Raw genomic sequence first — 26,244 nt, 5'->3', positions numbered from 1 at the left:
CTCAGCCTCTGTCATGACTTCTGAGTCTGTGGCCAAAAGTTCATAGCCTTCAGGCTGCTTAGCTGCATTTCAGGGACAAAAAAGGGCAGTGTGATTCAGACAGGGCATAAGGGGAAAGGAGAAGCAAAAATTAATGCCAGGAGTAAAAAAGACCTGAAAGGACAGATTAAATCAGTGCCAAAATGTTGACAGTGTCAGTGCACTTACGAGGACAGGAATGGTGGAGATTGCCCATGGGCCAGAAAGGGTGAACCTCAACAGCCAGGGCCAGTTCCATGATCTCTGGGACCTCAACCAGAAAGGTCCTGCCCTGCCTGCCCTCAGCTGGGGACATTGTCCCAAGATTATTTTTATAACATAGACCTGACATTTTTTTTTTTTTTTAAGAAACTGAGACAATTGCAAATGCTTGCAAAGGACCTGTTCAAAGTTAAAAGGTTTGACAATAAGGGTAAGATTAATTTCAAAATGTCAGTCTCCTAAAAAGTTTTAGTGTTAAATTTAAGGTCACCTACATTCCCTTTATAGCCCCTGATATGGGACAGGCACCTTGTAAAAATACTTTACTGTTCTGGTTCATTGTCCTATAACAAGGATTTCTCTCCAGGTTGACAACCTGGAGAGGTTGTCTTAGACTACAGAAGGAACTTAAAGGCTCACCTTAAGTAGACTGCACACTCTAAGGTAGTTAGATAAATTCCTTCTCCCAGGTCAGAACTGGCCATTGTCCATTTGCAGTGGTTGGACTCTCTGGCCATAGTGTAGCTTGCTCTTTTCCCAAGCAGCTGATCTAAAATATCTAGTTTACCAAAGAGATAAACTGACTCTCTTTAAAAAAGTGTCAGCAAATATGAACAAAGAGCTGTATAGGATACTAAGTCTGACACAGGGCACTATGATCAAGACCAATTTTCAAAGCAGTTCAGTTCTTTGAAATTGTGATCCATAATGTGACATAATTTATCCAAGAGGCAAACAAAAACCACCAGAATACTGAGGAAAAAAGTATCACTCATACTTAAATGTGGAATTCCTAGAACTGAGAAGTAATTACATTCTTCAATTATCATTTTTTCATAACTATGTATTAAACAAATAAGCCTACCTTGTATAAACACAGCCTCTGGATAGCTTACCTGAAATCCTAAACTCAACTCATTAGGAGAGTTAAGAAACATACACACTTTAAAAATTATTAAATATGTAAGCCTCAGTCATGCAATATGGCAAACTTTGCTGTAGAAAGCACTAATGAGATTACTTTTAACCATATGTGTAATTCCAGTTGAATAGCATTTCTCATGTTCCTGATAAAATTACGAATGTGACAAGTTAAGGACATGCCTAAATGCTGAGAGATGCCACAGAATTCAGCATATTCTTGAAATGGAATCTGAGATGCAGTGAAGAGTATCTTTGGCTTAAATTTTTACAGACAAGTTAATTGTGGCTATACTGATTAGATGATATGTTCAGACAAATAAAACTCAATTTTCAGGCTAAAAATGCAAGTTTTAATCTAATCCTGACCTCTTCTTATGTCTACTACCACTTATTCTCTAAGTGCTTTAGAAGTTTGATACCACCATAATGTCTGAAACATCCCACAAGATTTGTTTTCTAAAAAGAAAAAAAGTGGTAAGACTAAATTCTATGAGATTAAATAATGTCTTCAAATATGAATATAGATTCTGATGCTGGTTTTACCTTCAGTACAAATTAGAAATATTGCTATAAGTAGCCCTAACTCACTTTGTCCACAATTATGAAGCTGATGTTAATTTGAAAAAAATTATCAGCCAATAGGTGGCACTGAAAGTATTTATCTAAATCTTCTATTTTCTTTTAGGAAATTTCAAATTTCCTTCAAGTAAATGGCATGTTATGCTCACAAATTAAAAGCTGAGTCACATACTGAATTTTCTTATTGAAGATATTAAGTACTTTTAAATAGTTGGAGGACTGCTGAGAATTTAAACAATTCCCTGGAAATATGAACAAGTGCATCATAGTACTTCTATCCTTGTCAAAACCCAATCTAAAGCAGGAGCTCCTTTTGAGATTGTTGTACCATTGACATTCCAGGGAGTATTTTACAATGAAGTTTAAACTGTAAATATCTGGGAAAACTGTAGTGTTCCAGAAACTGGTTTATATTGCAGTTTTTTGCATGCTGTGTGTCAATTTATTTTCTTTTCAGTGCTGCTTTCATTTTTGTAAACCTGTGACAAAAGAAGGAGGGTTTTGTAGTAAATATAATTTAATTTTTCATCACTAACATTCATTTAAATTAGCACAAATTTTACAAGAAACCTCTTCATTCTCTGTGGTAAACAAGTTCATAAACTATTCTGTGAAGAGAGATAATGAGAAATTTTAGATCAGATTTCTGAGTGCCATAAGATATTGATAAAGAAATAACCTTGCCATGTTAAATTTTTGCTCATTTTAATATATTTTTTTGAGCAAATGTGATTCAGATGTTAAATATCAGCGTTTTGGTTTATACTGAGTGTAATTGAGTTCCATGCATTGTTTCACACCTGCACATTACAGTTCCTCCAAGGTTTTTACTGTAAGTTTTGCCAAGATGGTGAAGTACGACTGACTTGCTCTGAAAAATATAATATTGTGTGTGATACAATACAGAACCTAACTATGTCATTTTCAGACTACTTCTCTACCACCTTTGTATAGAAATCTGTCTGAAGTGCAAATGTAGGCCACATAGGTTTCAGCTATACCAAATAAAAATGTGCAAGGACTCATTGTACTGTCATTAATCACAGTGTTACAGGGGACAAGTGAATAGCAGTGTAATAGAAATAGGTCCAAAACCAGATAGTGTATAGAGAGAAACGGATTTGCTCAGCAGTATCAATGCATCTTAATTACAAAGAACTAAAAGCTTTGAGTGCATTCCTGCCTTCATCATTTTTTGCCAGCAGGAAAATAAAAGTGTCTTCAGTTGCAAAGCAATAGAAAACAATAATTTAATGCTACAGCACCAGACCTCAGCAAGGTGTAAGACTCTAACTTCACCTGAATTGGTTCTGAAGACTTATGATGCTGCAGTTGGTGATGAGAATTAATGGATCATATCAGAAAGTAATTCAAATTAAAACTCAAACCATTCATATAAAGTTAGGTATTCTTTTCTCTCTTCAGGAAGCAAAGCAAGGAGCTACATAAATCAAAGAAGAGCAAGCAAAGATGTAGCCTTTATTAGCAATACAACTGAAAATGTCATCCTTCTCAAGTTACTGGGAATATGAGTGGGTACGACAAAAAGAAAGACCAATATTCTGACTGTAGATATCTTGGCCAGTTAATTCCTTTTAAACAATTTCTATGACCTAATAGTAAACAGAGGACCATTATGGTGTAAGCAAAGGGAGAAGTAAGAATGAATGAATACTTAAATATTCTGGGAAAGAAAAACATTGAATTTTATTGCCATACACATTTATGAATATCTGCATAACCATAGCCAGGTCACACACAAAAAAAAAATAATTTTAAAAATTGAATGTCTTTAAAATACCATGCAAAAAATCTACAAAATAAATTAAAAATTTTGGACAGCTTTCAGATAAATGGTCTGGTACTGGTTTCTTTATTCTTTGCAAAAAGTTTGTAGATTGAATATGATAAGAAGCTTATGTATTTCCAGTTACTTTAGCATCTAGCTTTGAAAATAGATATTTCAGTACAATTTGAATAGAACATTAAAAAGTGAGAAAAGGCTAATGCCACACAGTCAGTCTCAAGACTATGAAAAAAATGGGGTACAGTACTTCACAGGAGTGTGTTCACAAGAGTATCCAAAGTCCTGAGCCCTCCATGAAAACCCACAAATGAAAAAGCAAGTCCTATATTTTAATTAGTTGAAGGGAGATTTTTTGTTTGGATGGGGGATTTTGTTGTGGTTTTGTTTGGTTGGTTTTTTGTTTGTTTGTTTGTCTCATATATTTTTGTTTGTTTGGGGATTAAAAAAAATTATTCTTTATTTTTTTTTTTTCTTCCAGTAAGCAATCTAACCAATTCCAACTGGGCTTGAAAGCCAGTTTAGAAAGTCTGAAGTTATTGCCAGTACTTGCATATTTGAATGAAGGAAATCAGGCCTCTCATTGCTATAGTGAGAGAACTAGCAAGATGCTGCCTAATGCTGAGACTTGTTCAGATTCTCTTTGAAATGTCACCTGCTGCTGAGTGAACAGGCTTGGCAGGCATGAATCAGAGACAGTAGCTATTGTAACCTGCCAGGGCCCTTCATAATGGGATGATCATGCTTATATAGTGAACAACTAAGGAGAACTATTAAAAGTGTCCAAGTAATTGCCAAAGATGAGATTTCACCTTATGCTTCAGTGCATACACTTTCTAACTAGTAATGGAAAAATTCAAAGCAAGTTGAGAATCAGTTGAAATGCAGATAAATAACAAGTAACAAATCAGTTGTTCACACAAAGGGAGACAATGACAGCAGGTAGGAAGGCCAGGGCACCTTAAGCTGTCTTTATTTTTACAGAATCAACAATCTTTAGGGAAATGGGGGGACTGCACAAGACTGCAGTTCTTCACTGCCTGTCACTGTTCCATTAGGTTTCAGGCACATTGAGAAGGCCCCGGTCTGTGGTAGACACCAGCTGCCTCATCTTCCTGTCTCCACTATTTTCACCTTTGCTTCACTGGCCTTCTCTTGACACTCTTCTGCAATGACATTGTTTAACACTGCAGATCAGAAGCTGTGACATCGCAATCGGAAAATCCCGTGATTTTCCAATTCTAATACTACAACTGTTATATAGTTGAAAGTTTCTGGAAGGAGAAAGGATCAGAACAACCAACTGTGAATGGCACCAAACAAATGAAAAAAGGAGACCCCATATGATGTCCAGACTTCATGAGAAAACAAGTAAAGGGTGAAAAAAAAAGGTAATAACTCTCCTACTTTTGGAAAGAAACCCCAACAAACCTGCAAAAAAAACCTAGGAAAATGGTGTTGTTCTATAAAATGTAATCTATTATAAAATTATTCACTTGAGTATATTTTACCTCTGCAATATAAAGATCTAAGCTATTTCTGAGTTTCACAATGCTCATAAAATTCAAGAGTTGTAAAATTAAGGCCTGGTGAGTTGGGAAATTCCAGAGTCAGTCTCCTACTGGAAGTACATTTCAATACATTTATCCATCTAATGATGCTGCTCAAGACAAGATACCTCTGAGGGATTCCATCTTTCAGTGTATTGTTTCCTTCTCTTGGCTCAAAGTGGACAAGCAACTAGGCAACCAGCTAATGAGTAAGTCAAGACACTCTCAAGTTCATTGTTTGCAGTTTTGTCTGTGAAATTTTCAGGAAGTCAGAAGGGTGCTTTGAAGAGGATCTCATGGATCTCCGTAAGCTTCAGTGTGAGCCCAGACTTGTTCTTGTTTAAGTCTAGATACTTGCAAGGATCACAACTAAAAAAACATGGTTTCATTGACTTGCCTAAAATCACACTATAGTTCTAAGGCAATCACCATTAAATACTTTTCCTGTGCCCTGTCTTGCCACTACATATCTTCTAAGTTTAGTAGTGATTCTGTTAGTTAGGGTTCTGAATCATTCTGATGATTCACCAGGCTTACCAGGAACAGTGAAAGAAATATCCCACAAAGACAAAACACTGTAAGCACACAAAACAAAATATACTCCTAATATATATGTATTTCATTAAGGCTGTAAATAAACATAAACCCTATTATTTCCTAATTTTTCTACACTTGACTTTGCTATCTCATGATGGATGTGTCTTCTGATTTAAAAAAGTAAACCAAACAAAAATCAAAGAATTATTAGACATACTCCTGATGTTCAAGAGCATTGAAGAAATGATTGGCAACATTTCTTCATCCACACAGCCTCTGCTCTTGGACTTAATACACACTTCATAGAACATATCACTGACTTTTCATCCAGCATATTGATCTGCTCTACAGATTCAATTTATGCCAGTAGGTTTCACAGATACTTGCTGGTAAATGGCACACTCAAAATGCAGCCCTGCTCTGGTGCCAAATGTCAAGTCACTTTTTCCATATTGAGTTACTAAAGCTTGACAGCAACACCACTGCAATTCTTTTACTTGTTTTTAACTTGAAAGGAAAATGCATTTTTCTTCAGCCTTGTATGAGAAAATGGCCATGTGCTGTTTACTGATGATTTCCAGTGAAATTTAGGCTAAGACAAGACTCTCAGATGAAAGGTTTCATTCCAAATACTTAGAAACTGGCAAAGCTGTGAGAAATTGAAGACAAACTATTGAAATGTTTGTGCAACTTAACTTAAAATATTTCAAGACTATTTTGTGTCCCAATTAAAAATTGTATGCACAAAAATAATTTAGAAACAGAATTTGCATTTCATTCATTTATCAGCAGCTTTTTTTACAGTGGGAAATTGTGTTCTTCATGCACATTTGTAGCAGAATCCAGAATTCTCACACTACTGTTGGTCCATAGAAACGAGTAAACCTCTTCTAGCCAATCCATAAAGAAACTGACACATAGCAACATCCATTATAAATAATGAATAGACCAATTTCAAAGTGTAATACATCAATATTCACACTCGTTGAATATTGATGTAAATTGGTTTAAATCGACCAGATGCTCTGAAGATGACATAGACAGGTGCAAATTATTTTTCTCCTGTTAGCAAATCCCACTAGTCTTTAGGAGTGATGCACTATAAGGAAAAGCAGCTGTTTGTTCCCCTTAGGTACTGCAGAGAAGGCACCTCTAAAGCCCCCATGGAATATCATAGGACTGCCAAAAATGCAGAAAAAGCTTGGAATCAGATCTTTAATCAACACTTTACTGTGAATGATTACACTTTTTACTTATCCATTTCTCAATACAACAATGCTGTCATGGGATTATCCATGCTCTGTTCCCTCTCTGAGGCCTGTGATTACCTATACAAAAGAAACTAAAAGAGCATGAGGCGAATTTCTAACCCTGAAGTCACATGTGCCACTATGCTCTAGTTCATATTCATCTGCTTAAACACTCTCCTTTCAAAAGGAAGAGAAACAATGCTACCAAATTTCTGAAATATTTCTATTTCATTCAAAATTTTGCCAGTTAGTCATTGTGCTAACAAAGAAATTATACATGCAGTCACACCCTCGTGCTTGATTCCACAAGGTAATTCTGTTTTATTTAGAGGTGTGAGCAAAGCCTCTAAGCACAGTGAAGACTTCCTCTTGAAGTCTTGACTACTTACCTTTTCTGATTTGCATCTGCATGTCCCTCGGAAGGGCTTATCCCTTTTCTTTATGAATCAGTTTTCCAAAAACATGCTTCTCCTTTCCTTTTTCCATCATTCTACAGATGGCCCTTCTAAGAAAGCAATATTTTTCTAGGTGCATTTTAATCTTTACTATAAACCCAGACTAAAAATGTAGTTGTAGTATGAGTAGTGATGCAATGCAGTTATGCTTTTATGCTAATTTTACAATATTCTTACAACAAAGTAAGGATTGCACTGTATGTAGTGTATGTGGATAGCTGGAGTTTTAAACAGTTATAGGTAAAACATTACATCGGCCAGGGAAAAGAATAACAGTATGGGGTCTGTTAGAGCAAGAAACAAGATCAGGATCAATCAAACAAAGGAATCTCTGGGTTTTTATACAGCTCCTGCTGTTGCCTGTTCACCTGGTCAGGCCACAGGCCACAGGTCCCTTTTTTATGCAGAGGCTCAGGTGTTCATGGCCTCTTGTCCCAGGCCCCCAGAGCTCAACCTGCAGCTCACAATGCAGCTGCACCCCAAGGTACCTGCACTGACAGCATCACTCACCAGTAGAGAGCAAAAAGATCTGCTCTGAGCCTTCTCCAGAATAAAGAACACCAGTTCCCTCAGCAACATAAAATGTATTTTGAACATTAATTTGTAGGCCATTGTGCTGGTTTTAGCTCTGTTAGAACTACTTTTTTTGTTTTTTCACAGTAGCTGGTATGGGGCTGTCTTGGATTTGTGTTGGAAAATGTGGATAACACAGATGCCTTTGTATTGCTGAACAGCGCTTAGGCAGAGTCAAGGCCTTTCCTGCTTCTCGCTCCACTCCACCACAGAGTGGGCTGGGAGTCCACAAGAAGCTGGGACACAGACAGGACAGCTGATGCCTATTGACCCCAGGGATATCCCACAGCATGTAGTTTCATGCTCAGTGTATGAATCTGGGGAAAGAAGGAGGAAGGGGGCAATGTTCAGAGTGATGGCATTTGTTTTTCCAACTAACTGTTATGTATGGTGGACCCCTACTTTCCCGATGAACACCTGCCTGCTCATGGGAAGTGGTGGAAAAATTCCTTGTTTTGCTCTGCTTGTGTTCATGTCTTTTACTTTACCTATTAAACTGTCTTTATCTCAACCCACGAGTTTCTCACTTTTACTGCTCTAGTTCTCTCCCCCTTCTGAGCAGCTGTCAATGCTTAGTCCCTGACTGGGGTTAAATCACAACAGTCAGTATGAATCCTATTTTGTATTTAGGGTTTGTTAGATATGTTCTTTTGATTTTTTTTATGAAAATCCATGAATACATGATACAGTAAATGATAAATTAGTATTTTCTTCTTTTTACCTCCACTCTTGCCTGTTTGTGGCAAAATTATTTCTTTACTTTCCCTTTGAAGGCAAGGCTGTCCTTAGTCATTAGTGAATGTGTGCAACTTCTTTATGCTTGTAGAGATCTGTACATTGTCTGAAGGCGTGCATACAACATACACACATGGAATTCAGCTTCCAATAATAATCTTACCATTTGCATCAGACTGCTAAGGCTTTTGAAGCTTTCCAATTTGCATGACTTAGTGGAAATAGGGCATAAGTCAGTTCCTTGAGTTTATATTGCTCTTACACAGTATTATGGGAACGGCATCTTTTCTGCATCCCATTTAAAAAAAAAAGCCACCTCAGTAAATGAAAGAGAATATGACTGTATTTGTAAACCATTACAAATACACAGGGTAGATTCAGCCTCCCACCTTGCTCAGTATGATTCTGTTATTCAGACAAAATCAAATATGAACAGCTACTACTGCAGTAGACATTCAGCTTTTTAAATGCTCTATTTACGTGGCAAAGAAATGGGCTTTACAGGAGTTTTACTGAGAAACAGAAATTGCCAGAACTGGCAGTGTAAATTGAAATAGCAGGAGGCAATGCTATGAGAATAAATATTGGAAAAACAACTAGAAAACTGGATGCAGGCAACTGACTTTAAATCCTTTCTCCTCTGCAAATATAAAAGCCTGGAGTCACCCATCTCTAATGTGCATAGGTTAAACCTTCCCAGTTACTCGATACAGGTGCTGTTGTAAATGCACTGTGAAAAACCAAATGATTCATAAAGTAACTATGAGAAATGATGAAAAATGTTTTGAGATAGACACGTTTTTAGCAGGTCAAATGTCAATGTTAGTAACTGGCTTTATCGCAGTAATCTAGTGAAGTTTGAAGTTGCCAATCTCTCTAAAAGCTACCATCCCTAGGATCTGCTGAGATTCTTCTTTGAGGCACCACTAGCACATAATTTCCTAGGCTGTGTGATCTGTTGCAGTGGACTGAATGGAATTAACAGGGAAGAAGGGTGAATAACATGTTTTACACCACGGTACCTGCCATACTAAAGATGCTGTAATAAGCCATGATGAAAGCACATTTTAGTTTCATACCCAACAGATTGCAAAGATTCATGTAACTATCATTGTGTTCAGATGTATTCAATATCCCTATCCCAAAAATTAGGTACTCTGAATTTATGGACAGCAAAAATGTTGAGTAGGACTCCTCGACATTCAGTCACATGGGAAGAATCCTTTGTGAAACAGTGGAATTTGTAATTGTAATGGCTTAATGGCTTTTCTGTCATTCTTTTAAGTAAAACTGATTGTAAGTAAAATAAAATGCAAAATAAAACAAAGACATTCAACAACATCTGTAGCTCCCCCTCCCCAAACTGATAAGTCTTCTGCTGCCCTGGAATCCAGTGTAATCATTCATAAGCAGTCATTACAAAAATGTATCTTACTGTCTGAAAGTATTTCACAGATGTCTGCTAATACCACTCCCTCCTAATATATATCAGGTATGTTTTATACTGGGTGAAATCCAGTATTTCCATTGGTGAAATCTTTCACCTGAGATCATTCCAAATGAGATGCAATCCCACATTAGAAAGCGAAATTCAGGTATAAATACTGAATGTTCAAACCAACTTTAATTATAAAGAAAAAAAAATGTGGAAAGAGAAGTTATGCTTCAACAGCTGATGCTATTTCTGTTTGAAAGCTTGGGGGGAAAATGCAAGGCAAAGGGATAAAAATTAAACCGTTTTTAAGTAAAAGTCTTATTTTGACAACTAAATGTTGCACATTACCATTCTTGTGTTCAAGGAGAAAAGGATCACAGTTTTGTAAACTAATCCAGTCATATGATCAGACATGCAGGAGAATCATATGATCGGAAAGATTAGATGATACAAATAGCAAATGAGGTAAACCATAGCAGAAATGGAAGAAAAAAATCCAAAAAATCTATTTGAAAATTCATAATTTATAAGTAATGAATTTATAGCCTCCAACCCATAATGAGCAGGCAAAACAATGATGAAGGAAGAGAGGAAGATGATAAGAATCAGAAACAGTAAGAAGTGTGCTGAATGAAAGTTTTGCAACTGGAAGGAAGAAAAATATCCTTAGATATGACATCATCCAGCCCCTCAGACAGTCCATAGTTACCCAGTGTAAAAGCTTTTGTACAAAACTATAGTATACACATTCCTCATCAGAGAGAGGTGCCTACACCAGTATGCCATAAGTGCTGCTAGACACAGCATGAATGGGAACACTTCAGCAGTGACACTCAGGGACTGCATTCATGAGCTGGGAAAAGCTACAGCTGAAGGCAAATTACAATTTGAAGGCATGCCCATTTCTCCCTTGGCTCCAGCGCCATGATCCAAGCTGTGAGAGAGGATTGAAACTAAATAAAAGGCCCACAAGGCAAAGGTACAAATGTTTCATTAGTTTTTCAGGCAAACCCAAGTCTCACACTAATCTCAAACACTTTCTGTGAGGGAAAGGATCTTGAACTGGCTAGGGAATTAAGAATTACAATGATGTGGGGTTTTTTGAAGCCTGTACTTATTAACCACAAAAAGGGTGCATAATCAAGGTCAGTAAAGTAAGGTCCAGGACTGAAAGAGTCAGTGCACTGCCGGAAGTAGTACATTAAACAGAAATCTGCCATGAAGACAAACACCTACCAGAGATATCTAGCACACAGAGGAGCTGCATAAACAGCCAGCTTTTCAAATGGATGGAATTTTCTTTTTCCCACCTACAGTGCCTTCCGTAAATAACTTCCTCACGATGTTAAAGCTGCCATGGAGCTGCACACTGAGAAGCTCTGCCGGAAGAAAGGATAACTTGAGGTGATTCTGTACAAGTTTAGTATCATTGCTCTGTTTTAACATCAGCATTTGGTAGATGTCTTTTCCTTTTGACCTTCAGACTGGCCAAATGGGTGTCAGGGCTCAGCAAGGGATGGCTGCTCCCTCAGGGCTGAGAAGCCACGAGTGACATTGCTCCCAGTGGTTGCTCTGCTCTGTGTTAAAGTTGTTAATAGAGCCTTCAGGCAGTCACAGGCAAAGCAAGTGATGAGCTAGGAAACTCTAGGGCTGGAGTCTGTATAGGGAATCCAGCCAGCAGACAAAGCCAGAAGGCTGTAACACAGTCACAGCTATGTCATACCTTAAGTCAGGATGGCCAGCCTGAGCTGAAATGGGAGTCCTGGGCAGGGTGTGGGGGAAGGGCCCTAGCTGAGGGTGGGTAGGGCATCTTAGCACTCTCAGGGGCCTGGCAGCACCTACAGAATGCAGTGGGGTTAATAATAACTTTCCAGAGGAAACAAAGATTCCTAGCACTTTTGAATTTATCACAGCTTCAGACCAGCCAGTGAAGACACCAGATCTGTGGGGCAGCTTACTGTGCTTAGTCCCCTTATACCTTCAGAGAGCTTCTAGACCATATGTTCTTTCATAGCTTCTGCAGTGAGTCATGGGCTCAGCAATGGGCTCATATAACCTAAATGTAAACTGAAATTTTGGTGTCACTAAATGAAAAGTCAGATTTTCCATTTAGCAATTTTCACCATCAGGAAAGTAGGAGTGGGATTGCACAGATGCTAGAACTAGAAAAAATAAAAGGTAATCTGTCTCTTCACAGGCTGTGGTACACCCTCCTTCTCCAGCCTGCAAGAAATATTGAGGAGGACATCTAAGCATTGACCTAAAAGAGGAGACAAGATCCAAATCCTAGGCTCATCGAGGCAAAATGGGAACAAATAAATGGATAGAGCAGATCTTTTAGAGACTGAAAAAATATCCCAAGTGAAATAAAGAAAACAAGGAGAAAATAACTGGCAGTTAGCAAGGCTTCAGGGAACAGAGCTGCTGAGCAGAGAAGAGTACATTTGGTAATGAAACAGAAGAAATAATACAGGTGCTGTCAGATTAGGTTCCTTAGAACTGGACCAAAAATTAAGCATTAGACTAAGCAGTTAGAAACTGGGCAGCCTCCAGGGGAAAGTAATGTTGTTAAGTGTTAATGTCTCTAACTCTGCTAATGTCTCTGACTAAGCACTGGCCCTGAAGGGATGGTGTGCCCCATTGCTCACTCCAAGTTCTCATTTTCCCCAGTACATATCCAAGACCTTGTCACACACCAGACACATCTTGGTTCCCCTGACAGAAAAGCCAGCCATCTCAGCAGGGCAGGAGCTGCAGTGGACGCAACAGCTTCCCGTGGCCTTCACAGATACAGGAACCAGCCCTGAACGTGCAGCTTTCTGTAAGTAGCAAAATTTCTGGACTCATTTCTAAGGCAAATCTCTGTTATTTATCAAGCAAGCTACAAATATTTTTCTAAGATCTGAGAAGGAAAAGGAAAGGTCTGCAGCTGTCCTTGTATCCAAATTGAATCTCTTTGTGTACAGACGCCAAACCAGTTTTGCAAGAATGTTCCAGAGGTGTTGCCTTGCAACATTAAGTTACACATTACTTGCCCTTCAACAACCCTTTACAAAGAGACAATGCACCCTACTACATATTTGCTCTGTGTCTTGTACCTTGGCACCTCCTTTGATCCTTTTCACTCTCTGGCTTTTTCTTTTTTAGAAGACAGGCATACAGGGTCCACCTCTTTCCTGTCTTCTCTTGATTAAGACTCTGAAAATATTTTCCATTCTTTATACAGTTGCTTTTGCTTATCTACCACCTCCCCAGAATAAGGCAAAATTCCTCAAAGCTTCCTATTTTTTTTTGCCCCTGTTCTTATGCTTTCTTTGAATTTCAGTAACATGCACATAAACCCAGTTCTATGGTGTTAACAGAATTTATATATTGGGCCTTTCTCTGCCTATCTTTATCCCCCTTCCTTATATATGCTTATATATCTATACAGCATTCCCCACCCAATCTTCTATAGTATTTACAACACCATACAGTAGTGTTACTTTTGGCTAAAGAGTTTAAGGGTCTGATTTCTGAGTTCACTTGAACACTGGAACAGGTGAAAGGATCAGATTGAAGGATACTACTCTGTAATTTAACCACAAACTTAGCTGACCCAAGTCTGTGTTTAACATTTGTGTTTCTGGCACTACAGAATGTAGAAAATTACAACCAGAAATCAACACAGAATAAAGTCTGTTGTTCTTAAACACAGTATAATCTGTGTTAGAAACATCTGCTTCAAAGTTGTTATAAGGGCAAAATACTAATAACCACCACTATCTTTGGCAGTTTTATTTTATGTTGTGGCTTCTGCAGTGACAGACCATATCCTCTGAGAGAGAACTTTTTTTCTGAACAGGCTTACCCAGCTCCAGTATCACACCTTCATGTCTTCCTACCTCATTTCTATCCCATGCTTAAAACAAGCTTCCTGTTCCCACAAAATATTTTCCTCTTCCATCTCTGCTTGTAAATCACACCACTGAAACTGAAAGTTTCTAAAATTCAGAAGCCATTTTTAACTTCTTTGCAGTCATCTTTCAAAACTCATGAACCTTTTCTATTAAATCTGGTCTCCCTCAGGAAAAAGAAGCAACATATATCCTTTCTTGCATGCAGTAAAACTAGAGATCGTTTTTCTGTTTTTGCACACCACTGCTCAGTCAGTCCATGGTTTGGAAACATGCTCAAGTCTCAAGTGATCATTCTGCCTTTGTGCAAGTTGCCCTGAGGCCCTGCTTACAAGCATCAGGTGACAGTCTTGTCTGACACTTACTGTTCCTGAATGTCAGGACCATTGTCTTCTGCTGGAATTGTGTAAGAATGTCAAGCTTCTCGTTTTGATGAAATTTCTTCCTTGTTCTGAAATTTTACTTATTAAGAAAGGCCCTTAATAAAGCAACTGAATAGGTAAAAGCTTTTCCCAAAACATATCTTTCTAAAAAAACAAATTTTTAGATATAATTTTCTTTCTATAGAAGGAATCAATTCTACTCTATTGACAGATCCCACCAGACACTTCTTCCTAATTATGTGCTTTATTTAGTCTTTGTTGTTGTGTTTTAAATCTGCTACATAAACTAATTTCAGAATTTACCAGAGTGCTTAGTTATATTTCCATATTGTTTCACATTATTTTATACTATCTTCTGTGTTATACCTTAATAATCTGAACAGCTTCAACTATATTATTTGGGACTGTACTTCAGGTACAAAGCTAAGTCCAAATGTAAGCCAGCAAAGCCACAGATCTCCAAGCAAAACAAATTTCTTTTCAAAGAAAAAAAATCTCAATCAATACAGAATATTGCACATATGTTTTTTTGCCACAAAATCTCTTCTTCAGTACCTAGGGGGTGATATTTTTTTACCATAGTTGGACAAATTCTTTGTAACCATCTCCTTGCAGTGAAATATAGCTACTGCACTTCCTAGAATACTAGATGCCACAGATCTACCTAAATTATCATTGAGAGAATTCTTTTGAGCATGGCACTATTTTTATTACATGTATTCCAGGAAAATTACATTCTTTCCTCTGTTTCATAATCTGCTGATACATTACCTCTTCTATTAATGGTGTCTTGGAAACATATTTTTGTCTCTCTAAGGACTTTTGTTCTACAGTATAGCAGCTTTTTAAAAGAAACACAAAATCCAAAATCACCCAAAACCACAACCAAAATGCATGTGTCTGATCCACTGGCATCAGTATTTCATGTTCCTAAACAATTATGAGATCTATCTTATCAATATCTGATTTATCTTCACATCTAGCTAAAATCACCTGAAGTAGGAACAATTCTCTAGGTTCCCAGTCTGAATCTTTGCATGTTATCAAGACCAGGGTTATTCTTCACATTACTTACTGTGTCTTCAGACAGAGCACAGGTTGCTTTCCAGTATCTATGTATGCTAGATTTAATGTTCAATTTTGGAAATGTATTTTTCTTGAGTAGTCTCTGCCTGTAAAATTGTTGTTTTCTCCTGCTGCTTCTCCTTTCATGCAGAAGAGGAGCATTTCACTACCTTGCAGATAAGTGGTGGGTTCCACTAAACTCTTGGGGATGGTGCTGTGCAGGGCCAGGAGGTGGACTCGATGATCCTTGTTGGTCCCTTCCAACTCAGTTTATTCTATGAGAACTTAAGTACATCTCAGCTGGCACTCCAGTAGCCTATCATGCTTAATAGGCAGAATTAGAATCATGTCACTCCCAGCTGAGTATCCAAATAAAACACTTCAGTCTGACTTTCTCTTCTATTTTCTATTTTATGTCCACAGAAATAATGAGAATGGTTCAATTTTAAGAAAGGGGTTGAAGATCCTATTGACCCAGGAAATCTTAGAATCTGTTATGGAGGTCATGAATCCTGTGCTTCATCTCATATGAGAATCAACAGTTATTTCCTTAAATGGACTAAATAGCAAGACAATCGAAACATTGGACACTTCCTATTATCTCCTACTCCTATTTCCTATTTTTCTTTAACTCTTGAAAACAGGGTGTAGATACCTAGTTTAAGACTGGAGCCTTCTCTGCAAAGGCTAAATGTTCTGTGTTTGTGAAAGGAAAAACAAAAGAAGAAAAGAAAATTCAAAGTGTGTCTGAAGGAAAACTGATTTCATAACTTCCAATGTGTAACTCCCAGTTCTGCTGCAGGTCTTCTGCTAAGTCTGCAGTTTTTGAGGCCCTATTCAATGACAAAAATGGCAGGAAAAAAAGCAGTCTAACTCATATAACTGTAAAAATCTTTCTCACACATTAATTCCATGAACAGTTGGGGTTAAAAAACAATAAAACAAACAAAAAGCCAATAAGCCATGGTGCAGATGGGACATACAGTCTAAGATAAGGAAACAGGAATTAGATAAGCTTATCTACAATGTCAGACCCCACCCTCAGTAAACTAGACCTTTTCTGCATATTTCTCCCTCCCTTTACTTAATATGGAATTTAAATTATTGCTTTATCACTATTTATCACTTTATCACTATTGTTGCTTTATCAGTATGTACTGGAGCCTTTGCACAGCATGCTGTTTTCATTGGGAAGGCAGAAAACTGGATAGCAATTTTATCATAAATACTATCTCAAAATCCACATATAATCTAAATAAGGTTAAACAGATAAACAGAAATGACATTCATCAAAATTTTGAGTGGCCAGTTTTACAGTCTTTAAAACTTTCTCTTCAGTAATTGTCAGTCGGTAATAAATGAGTAGATATGCCTGGAATCTTTAAAGGAATTTTGAAAAAAAAACTTATTTAAAACACTATGAGATAAATAAAATTATAGTGGGCTGTCTTAGATGTTTAAGATGCCTGTTACTTATTTGATTTATTTAAAATACAAGTAAAGTTACCTTAAAGAGCACTGCAGATTAAAAAAGCACAGTAAGCTGCACTGAGTAGACAGAGATATTGAATCTAAAAGCTTTATGTGTTAATTGTTAATTTTGGATAAAACCTATTTATCTAATTATTTTCATTTTCATGACAAAGTATTGTTTTTTGTTCCACTACCACTTCTGTTTCTGACATCTTGTCTTGCATCTCCACTTCTGGCATTCCACATTTGCTTCAGCAGACCCCTGGAGATTAATTTACATTGTAGTCATGAACACCCCTCTCAAGGAGGATTAGGCACTGCTAATGCATTAGACACTGCTAATCTTCTCTCTACTGATCAGGATAGGACCCAAGGGAATGGTTTGAAGCTGCATTGGGTAGAGGGGTGTGGATGGGAGGGGCAGTTAGATCAGACATTAGAAAAAGGCTCTTTGCCCATAGCGTGGTTGGGCTCTCAAACAGGCTCCCCAGCACTAAGGCTGCCAGAGTTCAAGAAACATATGGACAACACTCTCAGGCACATGGTGTGAATCTTAGAGTGGTCCTGTGCAGGGCCAGGAGTTCAAATTTAATGATAATAGTGGATCTTCCATGGATATTCCATGATTCTATAAATGACTTAACCATAGCACCCCTCACTGGGCTAGAATAGCTGGAAACAGCTAGAAAATTTGCTTAAATTAGTATACACGCACAAGCTGTTATGTAGATAAGGAATTAGAACCTGGAACATGTTGGGGTATTTTTCCTTCAGGGCGCAAAAAGCAGTGTGCGAGAAAAGTCAGTAGAGCCCATGTTTCTCTCTCCTCACAGCTGCTTACCCAAAGGAGCAATAGTTGCTGTCATATATGAGAAAAGAGTGGGTAAGAGTGGGGGATCTTGAGATGTATTAAATTTCAAAACCTATGTATTGCTTTGAAAAGGGGTGTGGCCAGTTCATATTCGTTATAGTTAATCTGAAAATGAGTGATTAGTGACAAGATGATATTCCCAAAAGACTTTTGCCTTTTAAACATCTGTTGCTGGAACAGGCTGAGTTCCTCAATATGAAGGGGCTGACTGAACTACAGTCTACAGTGTATGCCAGCTCAGTTTCATAATGGTGTAGCACATCTTGATTAAGAGTTTGCTCTAATGGAAATAAGTGCTAAAACATAGATCCCTGACTTTGTCAAGTCCTTCATTTCCAGAAAGGGCTTTTCAGAAGAAATCCTTCATTGTCCGAAACAGATAAATGAGATTCACTACATAAGCTGGGCTTTCTATTCCCCTCTTTAATGCACTGCTGGTTCCATTTTATTTTGGTTATTTGATTCTGATCACACACGATGCACAACCAGACCAAATGGATCACCTAATCTTTGATAACCTCTAGATATAACTCTCACACTACACAAGGAAAAGCTAATTTAAAGGAGCAACTTGCACATTCTCTTGGCATTCACGCTTTCCCTGGAGGTGCCAGCAATGAGTTTCAGTTTGCTGAGACTAACTCTTTATAGTACTGTTGATTATTTACAAATCCCTATACAACCATAATCCATTTTATTTCAGCAGCTGTTATCACCCTATTGTCCATGAAGATACACTCAATTCTGAAAACTGCTAGTCTGTGGGTAATTGTGAAAAGTAATCTAAGATCAGTAGCTGCCTGGGTTTTAGTTTCTGCTTTTTCTTCCATGATTTAAGACCTTTAGGATACTTTCTTTGACATGAATAATAAATTGTACTTGTTATCATTAAAAGATTTTTAAATTCCAACCAATAAATGTTTAATTGTGCAGAGTTTTCTTTTGGTTTTGGTTTTGGTTTTGTTTTAAGTAATCAAATGTACTATTTCAGAATATAAGGATACTCTCTAGTTTTAATATTATGTTCTTATTTCTTAGGTGCTATTGTAATACACATACAATATAAACAAAGATCTTAATGGAAAAGAAGTGCATATTTTAAGCGGCTGTTTACATAATTTAGAACCTACAACAGAAATGTTTCATAAAATGTATGATGCCAAAACCCACTTCCTTCTGCTCATACTTGCTAATGGTTAGGAAAATTATTTATTAATGACTTTATAGTAAGTCATATCTGTTGTATTCTTTAATGAAGCTTAAGCACTGGCTAAATTTTCTAAATGGAAAAATAACTAAAGATAATAGAAGCAATATGAATTCAAAGATTATTTATTCTAATAGGAAACTTAGAATGTGTCCACATTATCTAAAAATAAATAGAACAGATTTTTCTTTATTGTCAACACTGAAAATGCCATTAAGGAATTATCTCAGATTTAAAGAAGCTAAAGAACAAATAAAACTTCAAGCTCGACTTGAAACACAAAGTATAAGCACAAAGTATCCATCCACATTAGCAATGGATACTGTAAAGCCAGGAGCTTTTAGAGGGTGCATATTCTTCTGAGTGTGTTTTTGCTTTATTCAGAATTTAAATGAAAGATAATGTTACAAACAAGAAAAATAGAAAAATATATATTTTTTTTATATTTTGGGTTAAGTACATTTGATGAGTAGCCATTCTTTAAGACAAAAAAGATCTCCTTTTGTGAGTGAGGAAGGTGTCATTTAAATACTGATGATAATGGCCTACAAAAAATGAATTATAGTATGGGAAGGATAGTTTACATGAGAAAGGATAAACACATAGATTCTGTAATGCAAACTTTATTTTGAAGATATAAGTTGTTGAGGATGCAAACTTCATGAGTTCATCTGAGACAGCAGTCTTCATGGTATGCAGTGTTATCCAGATCAGAAATTAGGTCACAATCCGGAAATCCTCAGTACCCCCAGTCACCAGAAGTTGGTAATAGTTTTTCTGTGTAGCACCACTATTCCAATCACACAGTTAAGCACCCACAACACCAATCTAGCTCTACAGTCAGCTCCCTAACTACAGATGTAGAAATATTGTATTCACATGCAGTCTCTGTGTTACAGTAAAAAAGCCAGTATTAAAACATCTGATATTGGTGGATTTTATTACTTTTTCAGATTCACAGTATTAGCTACCATGCACTTCTAAAACTCTGTTGAGACAAAATGTTATTTAGAGGGTTATTAGGTGAGATCTAGAACTCTGAAGATTTTGTCTGAAGTCAAATTAATGTTTAAACATCTGTAGGTTTTGTTTTCTCTTTTTATTTTCCCATTCTTCTCTCTTTCTTACAGCCAAAAATTTTATCAGCTAGAGCCATTTTCAACTATTTCTCTTTATAATTTATTAGTTATTGTTAATTGTAGTTTTGCAATTTCAGTAGCTGTCTCTGTAGATAAAAACTGAAGATTTATTTGTAATTATCCTGCAGCATGAAAATACCTTGTATCTTATTATCCAAGCTATGTGGCAATCTGCCCTTTCATTTTCATACTGTTATAAAGTTTGAAAACTTTAGCAAATTCATAGTTGGAATTTTTTTTTTAAACAGCTTGGTTTTGGGTTTTTGTTTTTTTTTTTTTTTTTTTTTTACTATGGAGTCTCTTTCCAAGGTAAAAATTAGAGCATTATTTTGTTAATAGAAAGGAACAAGGAACTGATTTGATTTCATGCTTAGAAATTTTTTCCTAAAGGAAACCTTGCATAACAGTTTGAACAGTGAAATGTTTCTAAAGATACTCCTTTTTGATGAATCATGTGTTTGTAACTTTCCTTGGGTATATTTATTCATGGCTTCCTACTGCCTTTTATCACCTCATCAGTAATCATCTCTTGTACAATGTCATTGCATGAGTGTAGCTGCTCCAGAGATGAATGATGCATTTTCTCTAACATTTTTTCTGGTTTTGCTTCCATGGGCCCTACTGGATCCTCGATGAGTTATCATAGTATCATAGTCTCTTTTCATATTTTGCTGGGTGACTGGTGGTTTGGCAGTATTTTTCTCTCCCAAGTCCCAGATTTCTAGGACAAACAGAGAACAAAAGTGTTCATTTTTCCTATACAAAACAATGCCACAGATGTCCCCCAGTTCAAAAGAAATCCATTAAACTATATTTCACTTTTGGGCTAAACTGTCTGCTGAAATTCTTGCAGATTCTGTTCTTGATCCTGCTCCTCTGGTATTCACAATGTCTCTGTTTCCTACTGCTTAGTCCCAGGACACTAATAATCACTGCCAGAAGCAAACACTACAGAGAAACCCTTTTTGTCTGTTATCTACTTCAGATCCCAACTCCAGGGCTTTAAATCAAGAAAATATCTTCTGACCTTACCTTATTTTTCTCACTGAATCCCATGCATTCTTTTTACTTTGCTGTATTCCACCAACTTTTTTAATGACCTCAAGAATTTACAGCAGCTCCTAACAGCTACATAATGCCCCCTCCCGGTTTTTCCACACTCTGTGTAAAACATTTCTTGGCAACTTACCTTGGCATGCAGTAAAATCGTGTTTGGATCTGAAGCGGGTGGTACATAACAAATGTCTGACAAAAATGTCTTTTACCAGGATCTAAAATATCAGTACAGTCATGTTCCTTCCCAGAATGTTTAATCCGTGACTTTCAGATATCTGAAAGCCAGGAAACAAGGAGTTGATGCATATGTAACTTAAATTGGTGAATATATAGAAAGAGAATGCTAAAATATGAGTGAAATATTGACTGTATTCTTCCTCCCTTGCTGGCAAAAATCCACATGAATTTCAACTGGATTCACTGTGCTCAGTGCAGGGATATTGAATAGTGAAGGGATTAGCTGGAGAAGCTTGGCAGTGTAAAGAGATCTGGGTCTGAGCCTGTACTGGCTTTATTCAAGGAAAAAGATATGTATGTGTGTCTTAATCCAGTATCAGTGCAAAAAAAATCAAGCCATCTCTTGACATAGATCTTTCAGCGCCATGAAAGTAAAAAATCCAGCAGAAAAGTCAACTTAATTTATGGAAATGTATAAATGGATTGTAAAGCACTGCCTATTTGGGGTACTTCCTAGTTGTAACCCCCTGTTACATCTGTTAGGGATACCTTTAACCCACTGTGGTTTATTTAGCAACATTTTTACCAGTGAAAAGGTAAAAAAAAATTGTTAGATATCATTCTGTTTGTTTTCAAATCAACCTTGCTGGCCAAGACTAGGTGTGAGTCTGTATAACTGTGGATTTCTAAAGACATTGCACAAAGATGGCAGATTAATAACTCCATGTCCTGTGATTCGGAATTTTCGCAACCTTAACTCAAATTTAATGAAAAACTTTCTTTTGTAAGAGAATGTCTGCATTGAATTGAGCGCCCTTTTAAAAGACAAACATGGCACCTGTTTAATAAAAAATTGTAGTTGCACCTGCCTGTAAATCCATCTGCAACAGAAATGTGGTTTGGTAACTGCTGCCATTCTTTCCACCATTCAGAAAAATCTTTCCATTGGGAACTCTTACCACAAATTTACCTATGAGCAGAACTGTGAGTAGATTTCAGTCATTATCCAATACTAGTATTGATAAATTTCATAATGATTTATGCTCATCTTATTATTTTGTCTGCATGCTTAAAAGATCCAGATGTACAGTAATGGGAAATTTGGATAGTACCAGAAGGGATGTGTCACAGAAATCAACTTTATTCCTGTGTCATAGATTATATAGACATTAATTAACAGTTTCAGGGAAAATATGGACAAGGATTAATTTCCAATACATAAACTCTATCCAAATTCCCAGATAGTAGTAACCTGTCTTTTGTACTAAGAATATCAGATGGAAAAGCCATGAGATTTCACATTTTGCCCAAAAGATGTCCCATTTGTGGAATGTTCTTTTTTCTTGAAGTCAAGAGGTCTCTGATACAGACATTATAGCAGAACCCTTGGAAGTATTTTACAGTCTTGTCTAGATCATCTGTCTCACAATCAGCTCTTATCAGTTTATTTCAGGGGTCAGCTTTTAATTTTTAAGGTATTGCAAGCACATTTTTTTGCATAAGCCAAAACCTGCAAAAATACTCAGAAAAATACTACCCGAGACATTTGTAAAACAATATTTTCCTAAACAATGCTAATATGTCCCCACCTGAATTTTTTGGTCAAAATACAACTGAATGTAACATGTGAAACCTTGTACTTTGACATGCAAGTACTCTTGTCCAAGGCTCTAAGTAACAAGATATGTTAGTGTGGGTTAAACAATGCTCAGATAAGGAAGTAACCAAACTAGGTCTCTCAAAACACATTTGGTTATTCCTACATGATATTGTATCATGCACATAAATCTATCAAAATAGCTTCAGAGGAGAAAGCCTCTTTATGGATGCTCTGTGGCATATTTCCAGTGGTCCTAGAAAATGGGTTGTCAGTCATGTGTAACCACATTTAGATGTAAACAGAGAAAAAAAATAGTGAAGTATTATACTAAATTTCTCATAAAATATCAGATGAAATAAGCCTCTAATCATTAAACTGTGCAAAGGACCCAGGGAAAAATATAAAAATATGCTTGGCAAGTATCCCTGCTTTATTCATAATGCTTCTATTTATCCACCATGTTTTTTTGTTTTTTTCAGAGAGATGTATGAAAAGTTCCTGATGTACAGGAACTGTAGCTGATTAAGAATCTGCAGGTAGTGCAAGATTGAATGGATAAGTAACCTTCATGCTGCCAAAGGTTCTGACCTGACAAAACCCTGAAACTTCTATTACTCTTGTCACTCAAATCCACATGCAACCTTTGACCAGTCTCTCTTTCATTCCTATCTTGTCAGCTTAGCCTCTTATACTATGTTGAGGATGCTTTTAATCTTTTTAAGAACAACTGTGTTATCAAGTAAAAAAGAGATCAGTTTTCAAAACCTTGAATCAAAATTTATCCAACATTCATAATGATGAAATCCACCTTGGACCAAGTCATAGTTTGTAAATGATGCAAACTGTGCTCACACAAACTGACCATTGCAACAACTTTCATACTGTTTCTGGAAATGAATCACACTTTTCCCTGTTTAACACAGAAATCTCTATATGGAAGCCCCAGGCTACATGATTTTTAGATGCATTTCAAAAGCTTGCAAGTTTAGGTTTTTTATTCCCCAGATTTTTTTTTTTAAGCAGAACATTCAACTGTGAATTAGAAACTGACAAGTCATAAACTTTAATGACACTTCCCCTCAATTTATAAAGCTGGATTATGATGGCAGAGATACCATCAATATTTGACTACTATTAATCCAAGTTCTACTACCCAGGATCAAGGAACATATTTCAGTTGAAAGTATGATGTTCAAAAAATCAAAACCATTGTCACATCCTTCAATTACTATGATACCCACATTTTGGACAGCCTTGTTTTCTGATTTGCTCCTTTGCCTCAGATTAGATTGTTGATTGTAAACGTTGATTCATGAATGACTTATTGCAATACTCTGAGATTCTTGAAAGAGTTCTGCAATTCAAAAAACCCAGCAAACCACATTTCTGTTTGCACCCTTTTATTCTGCTAATCCTGACGGCCTTGATCATTGTGTAACTCAAATCTTTCCCTGTTGAGCCATTCCTCTAGATACCATCTATAAACGTGCCTGTTTTTCTACAGATACTGTATCTAATGAAGCCCCTGCAGTCTCCAGTACTGTCAGCAGGACACCCACACTTCACCTCACAGACAGCCTTGAAATTCTCAGTCAAAACACAAAGAAATTTATTATTCTGAATCTGGTTACCCAAATTGGAATTTAAATAAGATGATATATCAAAATATGTTACACTATGATATCTACGTAGAAAAGTTTTGTGGTGCCTTTCTGAGCTCTAACATATTTCTTATACTTTAAAAGGTTACTGCAATAATCCAGTGGGAAATTCAGTGTTGAACTGTATTGTTTACTTTTGCCTGAGGACAGAAATTAAGAACAAAAAAAGGAATTAAAAAATGTATTCTATGTCAAACTCTTGATATAACTCTTAATTTTAAATTATACCATGAAAATGCATAGAATGTGAGATGGTGCAGAACATTTTGCTACTTGAAAGATGGCCTAGTCCTCACTTATGAGAGACAATAATAACAACAGTAACAATGTTTTGATAAAAATTATTTCAACAACAAACTCCCCAATGGATTTGGCTTTCATATCTCCTATGGAACCCAGTGATACTGCCAAGAGATCAGGCCGCTTTTATTGAAAAGGGAATCTTAGGGGAGCCTGCTATGCACTGGCTGTGACTGCTAACTAGTTTAATTTCATACTGGTCCCCTAGAAAACTCATTATGGAAACAGGCACTCTGACACCACTATATTTCCTGTTGCCAGTATAGAAATCCTCATTAGCATCAGAGTTACTCCTTCTATTGCTAAGGAATTTCTGTGAGGGAAAAACCTCCAACAAACAACCCACTAAAAAAAAAACCCACACCAAAACCCCACAAACAAACAAACAAACAAACAACCCACCAAAAAAAACAGAAAACAAAACAAAACAGCCACACACAAGAGAAAACTTTGTATGCTAAAGCCTGTTTATCTGGAGTTACTTTCTTTCTCTGTACTTATGCTCTTAATAGAGCATATGGAGTTCTCTCAAAGAATACAGATTTATCACCAGTAAACTGACACTATTAAAATCCCTCCACTCACTAAGAGAGAGGATGCTATGTAAATGTAAATATAAAGGTCTTCCAACTATTCCAGACCATCCCAATGGAAAACTTATTTCATATTTCCCCTGTAAAATATTTATTCACCTGTTTAAACATATAATGTTTGTCCTGTTAAATGAAATGTTTTCCTATGAAAGAAAAAGCCACCAAATCTTTTTGGAAGAATGGATGTATTTCTGTATAAGAGCAGGTAGACACAAAAGCCAATTGCTTAGAAAATTTGCAGTTCCATGTAATCTCTATAAAAATATGGCATTCACCATCCAGAACTGGAAAACAGAAGAATGACTTTCATGATGGCAAAAGGCTAAATATTCTATGAGGCACAGTTTTTCCTCTGCGATTATACCTGCCTGCTTGAAGTGGTTGCCTGTCTTTTGTTGGTTTACAGAAATTCCGTCCATCTGTAGTAGCTGCTCTAAAATACCTTTGATGTCTAATCACTGCAGCTTGATTTTTCTTACTCATTCAAGCATATACTTCCTACAGCCTCATATGTGGAAAGAACATAAGGATTTCCTTTCTCTTTTACTTCTATATCTCTCCTTTGGTCTGCTTCTGACCTCTACACATAGTGATTCCAGGGTTACCTAAAAGCTTACTGCATTCATTTCTTTGACAGCATTTTCATAAAATGGTGAGATTATGAAAGATTGAAGAAGTATAAAAAGCTACATTGCAAAGGGGACCTTGTCACTGTTACTTAATATTTGAAATAATAATATT

This window comes from Vidua chalybeata, chromosome 5, assembly GCF_026979565.1.
Source record: "Vidua chalybeata isolate OUT-0048 chromosome 5, bVidCha1 merged haplotype, whole genome shotgun sequence".
NCBI lineage: Eukaryota > Metazoa > Chordata > Aves > Passeriformes > Viduidae > Vidua > Vidua chalybeata.
This window is presented reverse-complemented; position numbering follows the sequence as displayed.